Source organism: Portunus trituberculatus, chromosome 12, assembly GCF_017591435.1.
Source record: "Portunus trituberculatus isolate SZX2019 chromosome 12, ASM1759143v1, whole genome shotgun sequence".
Taxonomy (NCBI): domain Eukaryota; kingdom Metazoa; phylum Arthropoda; class Malacostraca; order Decapoda; family Portunidae; genus Portunus; species Portunus trituberculatus.
The window spans coordinates 5,289,699-5,298,277 of record NC_059266.1 but is presented as its reverse complement, the minus strand read 5'-3'; the positions used below and the strand labels follow the sequence as shown (position 1 = coordinate 5,298,277).

The 8,579-nt window shown below is 36.5% G+C and overlaps 1 protein-coding gene across 3 annotated transcripts in view; it reads left to right on the top strand.

Moving 5' to 3' along the window:
• Positions 1-7,300: 7,300 nt before the first annotated feature.
• The window catches only part of LOC123502768 (ras-related protein Rab-5B-like), a 31,933-nt gene continuing 30,654 nt past the window's right edge, over positions 7,301-8,579 (top strand). For all 3 annotated transcript variants that reach the window (XM_045252017.1, XM_045252015.1, XM_045252016.1), the window contains exon 1: positions 7,301-7,450. The gene's annotated coding sequence lies outside the window, so the exon portion shown is untranslated. The remainder of the gene's footprint in view (positions 7,451-8,579) is intronic.

The following is an 8,579-nucleotide window of genomic DNA, read 5'->3' as shown; positions in this document are numbered from 1 at the left end:
TCTCTCTCTCTCTCTCTCTCTCTCTCTCTCTCTCTCTCTCTCTCTCTCTCTCTCTCTCTCTCTCTCTCTCTTACTTAAAACTTCATTTATTCTATGAATAGTGTTTACAGAGTCATCAACAAGCTCTCCTGTAATTAATAGAACAGCCTATATTCTGTGGTTGGCTATACTATTTGTACACTCCAGCTCATCAACAGATGCAAGTGAGTGTGGAGATGCTGTAGGCTAACATCCCGTGGAATGCACCCTTCCCAGATAAATATACTTTATAGAAGTAGTTTATCTGTTTATATTCTCTTTTGTTATGTTTTATTATATTTCTTTACAATAATTATTATTATTTATAAAAAAAAAATTTCTTTTTACCTGAAAACATGTAAGTTTTTCTTTTTGGGGGAGAGGGGGGGAGGGTGGAACGGATTAATCGTGACCTTATTGATAACCAGAGGAAGGAGCATAATGAAAGAAGCCACTGCAGTAGGTAGAGCTCTGTCCGATGGTAGTAATGTTGGTACAGTGGCTTGCCCTGCTGCTGCTGCTGCTGTTGTTGCTAATGGTGCTTTAGTTGATGCTGCAGCTCCCCTTACTGCAGCTGTTGGTAGTGGTCAGTCATGTGGTATGCCAGCTCCCACTACATCTACTGCTACTACATCGACCTCTTCAGCATCTGCTTTCAGTTCATCTTCCATGTCACCTTGGGTTACAGTTACCCCAAAAAAACTCTCAAGTTCAGTTATAAATATGTTCATTAAGTTTTTGGTTGTTAATTTAAATTATCTGCTTAATGAGGTTAGCTTTAATTCATGTGTTATGTTAGCCTTCACTTGGACTCTGGCTATGTTATTGATGTGCTCTACTTTGACTAAAGTAAAACATTTGATGTTGTCACTCATGCCGTGTTACTAAGTAGGTTTTCTTCTATTGGAGTAACTGACCCCTTGCTTGGATGGCTGAGTGAGTTTCTGTTGGGGCGCAAGATGAAAGTTGTGGTCCACAGCTTTTTTAATTGTGGCACTGATGTTTTGATTGGTGTCCCACAAGGATCTGTTGTAGGACCTATCCTATTCTTGACTTATATTAACCATATTGTTTCTGAACTTAGGAATAAAGTTGTCTTGCTTGCTGATGACTTGAAACTATATTGCTATTCCACTTACCAAATCAGATGAGTTACTGGCTAATACTGTCATACAGAATGATGTGTCCTTGTTGTACTGAAGGAGTCTTTTGTGGGGCCTTAACTTCTCATTCAACAAATGTGCTTGTATCCTGTTCCCAATAAGGATTAATTTAGAGACCTGGGTGTTCTAGTGGATTCTTGAAATTTTTTGCAAAGTGAGTGGTGTTGCTAACAGCATCCTCAAAAGTACAATTTGTAGAACCCTAGAATTCATGGTACAAGTTTTCACCATACACATTAGACCTGTTATTGATTTCTATAGTGTTTTATGGATTACAAGTTATGTAGGTGACTTGCAACTTCTAGAATCAGAACAACGACCATGGACTAAGGAAATTAGTGGTCTGACAAACCTCTCTAACACTGAACGTTTAGCATTTCTAAATTTATTTTGTATTAAAGAAAGGTTATTGCAAGCTGATCTCATAATGATTTGGAAGATTATGAATGGCCACTGTCCTTACCTTGCTCACCTGTTCACAAGGGTAGGCAATGATTGCACTAGAGATCACAGTAAAAAGATATTTGAGCCACGTCATGTAACTGATGTAAGAGCATGATCTTTCTGTGTCAGAGTTGTTGGGCCTTGGAATTCTCTTCCTGAGGAGGTTGTGTCTGCTTCTTCATTGCCAACATTTAAGCAAAAGCTGAGTGAATTTTTGGTGATATTCTTTTGAGCTTTTGTAGTTGTCTGGAGTTATCTTATTTTCCCTGCATTCCTATTAGCCATCCATTGCCTTTTGGTTTGTTTTTTCTTCTTTGCTCTTTTTAATGGAGAATGCAGATGATACTGGTGAGAGACTGCCCTCATCATGGTAAGATCATGATAAGAATGCATTTCAATGGATTTTTTTTTTCTTTTTTTTTTTTTTAGATTTGAGCATTTTAAGGTACAAGCTCTGTCATGGAACAGATTAAACTCGTATCTCAAGGTACCACTGTATTGAGTACTTTATGATCAAGGGTGTAAATTTTACTACAAAATTCTGTCCCATTGCCCTGAAAGTATTTGACAGACAGAGAGATATGTAGATAGACAACATTCCTTTTAATGCAGTATAGATATAACTTCTAAACATGTATACATACATATATACACTTGTGCTAAGCTGTAGATTAGGCAGCTTTCAATTATAAATGGCTTTTGTGATGTGTGGTGCTCTCTCTCTCTCTCTCTCTCTCTCTCTCTCTCTCTCTCTCTCTCTCTCTCTCTCTCTCTCTCTCTCTCTCCTGTATTCTGAGTTCATATGGCATTTATTTAGCTATTTTTTATTTTCAAGTATGATCAGAAAGATGTATGTAATTAGCATCTAGGATCTTGAAATTTGAGCCAGTTTTCAAGTTTTGTATATGTATATATCCCTGTGCTATTTATGTATGTATGTATGTGTATAAGATTATTATAATAATTATTATTATTATTATAGTTACCATTGTCATGACCATTATCATCATTGATCTCCATTATTAACATTCACATTAACTTTCTCTCTCTCTCTCTCTCTCTCTCTCTCTCTCTCTCTCTCTCTCTCTCTCTCTCTCTCTCTCTCAATATGAGAGAGAGAGAGAGAGAGAGATAAATATATTTTCTAATATTATTATGAGATATATTTCTATCTACATTCATGCAATATCCACCGGTCTATGTATGTATGTAATATATAGGTATGTTGTTGTGCTAATAAAAAATATTTTTTTGTTGTTATTATAATTATTTTTATTATCATTATTATTATTACTGTTATTATTGTTATATTTCAATTTATGTGCTTATTTAAAAGGAATTTTCATCTTTTATGTTTGAAGTCCAACTCATTATTGTTAAATTCAATTCTAGTAATTAAAGATTTAGAAAAGAATATTGAATGTTTTACTGGTTAATTTTGTTTTCTTTTTCTAAATGTGTGTGTATTTACCTACGTAGTAGTAGTAGTAGTAATATTATTATTATTATTAGTTAGTAGTAGTAGCAGCAGCACCAGCACCAACAGTAGCAGCACCAGCAACAGCTGCTGCTGCTGCTGCTCTCTCTCTCTCTCTCTCTCTCTCTCTCTCTCTCTCTCTAACAGTTCCTGGACCCTACACGAAACACACACATGGAGAGAGAGTGCAAGTGGACAGAGGGAGCGCAAGCAGAGATGCAAGCGGAGAATGAGAGAGAAAAAAAGTGGTAGTATTTAGTTAGGACTGGAATGCCAGCCCTCAGGCCCTGTTTGTTAGCAGCCGAAGTGGTGCTAGCCGTGGCAGACAGAGGTCTCGAACATATTGGATGGCTTGGAGAGAATTCCTGAAGCTCATCTGAACACCCAGAATTGTGTATATGAATTCTTGGATGGGAACATAATTTACAGTGGGCGGTCGAGAGACCTTCCCTTTAGCTTGAAATTTTGTCTTACAATCATTAATTACAAGTCTCATTTGGACACACAATACTGCTAGTTGTGACAGAGCTAACTGGAGCATAGATGAGGATCCGGGTGCCCTAAGGGAAGGAACAACGTGCAATTCTCCATTAAAACATTGAAAAGCATTGGACTAAGGACTCCACGCTGTGATGTTTCATACAATTATGATCTGATTTATCATAAAAAAAAAAAAACGCAATCGTGGATGTCATGCAATAAATTAATTGTTATATCAACTTCAATCTACCATTGACATATTTCAACACATATGTACCATTTTGTATCTATTCATCGTACTTAATCACTCCCAATTGTTACATCTAATTTCAGAAAACACTATTTCTTAGTCTGATGTTATCCCCGGGTTAGTTATAGGTAAATTTTTGTCAAGAAAATAAAAACAGAAAACGGGTAATTATAAAGGTAAACTAAACAAATGGCCTCCTCGCTTGGCTGACCATTCTAAGTGGGTCGCTTAAAGGCGGGTTCACACGTGCCAATTTGTGACTGATACTTCCCGTACGTAGAGTTTCCGACTCACAATCGGTGCCTAGCGAATGCAGAAACCAGGTCTTAGACTAATTGCCAGTCGATTTGCGACTTTATTTACGTCGCGACGTCACGGAGTAAGCTTTGAAAATGTGGTCTCCAGATGTTAGAGTTAGTGAGGAAAAAAGAACACATCTAGGACCCCAGAAATTAAATATACATTAAGAAAAAAATAAATAAAAAGAAAAAGCTTGCGCAAATCGTCGTTCGGCGAAATAGCTGCCACTCTACAAGCAGTGTTTCTTTCAATGCAGGGTGTTGTTGGAGGTGAGGATAGAAGACTTGTCAGGATTTAATTTGATCACAATTATGCATAATCTTCTTAAGATTAACAATTTCCTTGTGATAAATGTAGGCTAATTTAGAGTGTGGTAGATCGACATTTCTTTCTTTAGTTCTACTTAGTCAGTATCTACAGGCACTTTCTTTTTTGTTGACTCTTCCGGTATGCCAAAGGAAGAGCAACCACAGCTTCAGCATCGTCACTAGAGGAAGACATCTTGGTGGGTAGCTGTTTGTTAAATTTACATTCATTTCTCGCAAGGCGCCAAACTAGTCGATACTTTCCAGGCGCTACATGTGACACTTTCTGACTAAAAGAAATGAGTCGGAAACAATACGTACGTAAAATATCAGTCGCAAATTGGCACGTGTGAACCCACCTTAAGTTCACACACGTGATCAAGGAACTTTTAATGATGAACACTATCGAAGATATGAACGATCTTATTGCCAATATGAACGACTCTGAATGGATTGAATATTAGTGACTGCTAGGTGAATGCCTATAGTCACGTTTTTATTATTATTATTATTATTATTATTATTATTATTATTATTATTATTATTATTATTATTATTATTATTATTATTATTATTCAAAAGGCTGGACTCTAAATTAAATAGCAAAGTTTGAAAGTGATACCATTCCCTATAAAAGCGAAAAAAGCGAAATGAATACGAGTACTACAGAACATGTGATGAGGCGAATAGATCATAGCTAAAGGAAATAAATCGCCGAGATGACACCCAAAAATTGACAAATGACAGCTTGATACGGATAAAGTAGATGGAGAGATGAGATATGAGGTACAAGCAATTAAGGTGGCATTGAATAAACGAAAGAAAAGTGAGCTAGAGGCATAGTGGAAAAAGGCTAATAATGATCCTGAAGAGGATCGAGGACGTACGGTACGCCAAGGATAAATAAATACGATATAAGGTGAGATAGGAGGAAAAGAAAGCGGAAGATATATGGTGACGTTGATTATATATATATATATATATATATATATATATATATATATATATATATATATATATATATATATATATATATATATATATATACATATATAAATTAAAGAGAATGACAAGGATAATAATATGATGATGACGACGACGATGATGATGATGATGGTGATGATAAATGATCGATCTATCGGTATGATATAATGAAAGAAATTTAAAAGGACGACAATGATTAACTCGATGTTGATGATTATGATATGATGATGATCGAGAGTACGTATACAATGACATTCTTGTAGATAATTGTGATGATGAGAGAATAAGAGCAAGCTCTCTCTCTCTCTCTCTCTCTCTCTCTCTCTCTCTCTCTCTCTCTCTCTCTCTCTTGCACGCCCCTAAGCACGGATAATGATGTCACAAAGGAGACCATCATATGCACTATCAGAAAGAAGAGATAACAGCAGTGACGATACCAGAGAGAGAGAGAGAGAGAGAGAGAGAGAGAGAGAGAGTTAATTGCTTCCTTGATCTCTACAACTACTACTATTACTACTAGCTACTACTACTACGACTACTACTGCTGTTGCTGTTGCATGCTTCTACTGCTGCTGCTGCTGCTGCATGCTGCATGCTGCTGCTGCTGCTGCTGATGATGATGATGATGCTGATGCCTACTGCTACTACTATATACGTACTACTACTACTACTACTACTACTACTACTACTACTACTACTACTACTACTACTACTACTACTATTTTTATTACTATTACTACTACTACTACCATCTATTACTGCTACTATAGCTACTATTAGCTACTACTACTACTACTACTACTACTACTACTGCTACTATAACTACTACTACTACTACTACTACTACTACTACTACTACTATTACTACTATTACTACCGTACGTATTCATTTCTATATAATTTCTTCTTTTCTTCTTCTTCTTCTTCTTCTTCTTCTTCTTCTTCTTCTTCTTCTTCTTCTTCTTCTTCTTCTTCTTCTTCTTCTTCTTCTTCTTCTTCTTCTTCTTCTTCTTCTTCTTCTTCTTCTTCTTCTTCTTCTTCTTCTTTTTCATCTTCATCATCATAATATCATATGATCATCATCATCTTCTTCTTCATAATCTAGATATTGCAACATGTTTACATTCCAGTCATTTATCAGAATTAACCATAACCATATAATTATGAGAGAGAGAGAGAGAGAGAGAGAGAGAGAGAGAGAGAGAGAGAGAGAGAGAGAGAGAGAGAGAGTACTTTCTTCTCAAAATACAGACAAAATGTCATTAAATTGATTCTAATAAATCAGTAAGAAAATAGTATTCTAAGATAGAACATAACAAGCGTGGTATTGGAGCGTGTAGTGTACTATAGCAACAATGATTATAACACACACGCACACACACAGACACACACTTCGACAGCTTATTATACATCTAACTCAATAAATAATCAAATGTGAAACAATACAGGACGGAGAGACGTAAACCGAGAATCACATAAAAAGAAAGATACACCAATTACTTAAATGATAAAGAAAGAAACGCATGAGTAATAGGATAATAAGTACATAATTAAGGATACAATTATAATTTCACATACAGGTAATGTAAAGGTCAGAATACACATCATATAGCTACTAGGAATATTAATTAGCGTAACTGAACACATTGGACATAACAAAGTGGGCGTAGAAAGAGAGAAAATACGAGGAGGCATATGAAGGAAGCGAGAATGGGCTAGAGGAGCAACACACAAAGTAGTACCCAACAAAACACCATCATAATGCCTAAAGAACTCATGAACAGACCACAAAATGTAACGTAAATTAATGAAAATGACTGAAATATGCAGGAGTGTGGTATTGTGTGAATTTAGAGCTTTAAAATAGGGGAAATGGGAAGCGGGATGAAATAGGTGTTGGCGGAGGCGGAGGAGAGTGAGGGTGTGTTGCGGTCACGGGTTCTTGTGGGAGGAACGTCATTGGTGATAATTTTGTGTTTGTGGCGCTTTAATTCCACTTCCCGGCCTCCTCTGCCCTTCATCCACACAGGTAAGGTGGAGCAGCGGCCCGTTCTCAGGTACATGTGGATTAATGGCCTGTGTGGAGACGAAGAAAAGTGGAAATAAGGTGTGGAGTGGCTTTGTTATGCCTCCCCCGCCCGTCAGCTGATCTGGAAGTCTGTCTGTTCACCACCCTCGCGTTTCCTGCCCATTTATTTCACAATCTGGCTTGCTTGCGTGGTATTTATGGCTTATTTCTTATTTATTTCTCTGCTGTAATCTGGTTTTACCGTAAAATAAGCCCAAACCAGACCTAACGTAAGGGAAAGGTGTCCATGCTTTTTGTAATTATCTACGAGTCATTGGGTCTTTACCTGGGCTGTTGGCCTGTTGTTACTGGCCTAGTTCATATTTATTTCCCGGTCTTGCTTTGTTTTTAACCATAATGTTCACCCGGTACTCCAGGAATACCTGACGTAACAGGTCCCACATGCTTGTAATCAATTCCTAACCTAATCCAACAGAAGCTTCACATGTAGCGCTTTTTCATTTAACTTAAACCATTTACTCCTAACTGAAGCGTCGTACTGTATACCTTTATATTTTCTGATTGCTTTTACGTTACTCCCATTCAAACATAACATAGCTGTTTACCACATTCTTTTAACCTTTGCTATCCAATCTTCAGTAACTCCTAACCTAACCTAAATTCCTGGTTAATGTCAGTCCTTGTCAGTAGCAGTTGACACGACTGCACATTCTAATAGTATACTTCGTGTCTGATTTTTTTTTTCTTTGTGCTTGGTTATTACTGATTCATATTGATGTTTTTGAAAACTAACACATTTTGCTAAGAAACAGTCAGATTAGGTTTAAGTTAGGTTAAAGGTGTTAGGTTAGTTTAGATTAAGTTTGTTGTTTTGGTTTAGTTGGTCTGGGATACCAAAATAGACCCAATTTTTCATTTCTTGAGTCTAAAGAGAAATTACTATATTTGGCAAAAAACCTCTTGTAAATATTTACCACTTTTTCTAATTTTGGAACAATTCTTAACCTGTTTTAAACAGCTAGACTGTTTGACAGATCTTTGTTACATATCATTTCCTTTTACTAACAAGTGTGTTATGACTGTCTTCTCTTATGAGTGTGAGAGAGAGGGTGACTGAATGACTGACAAA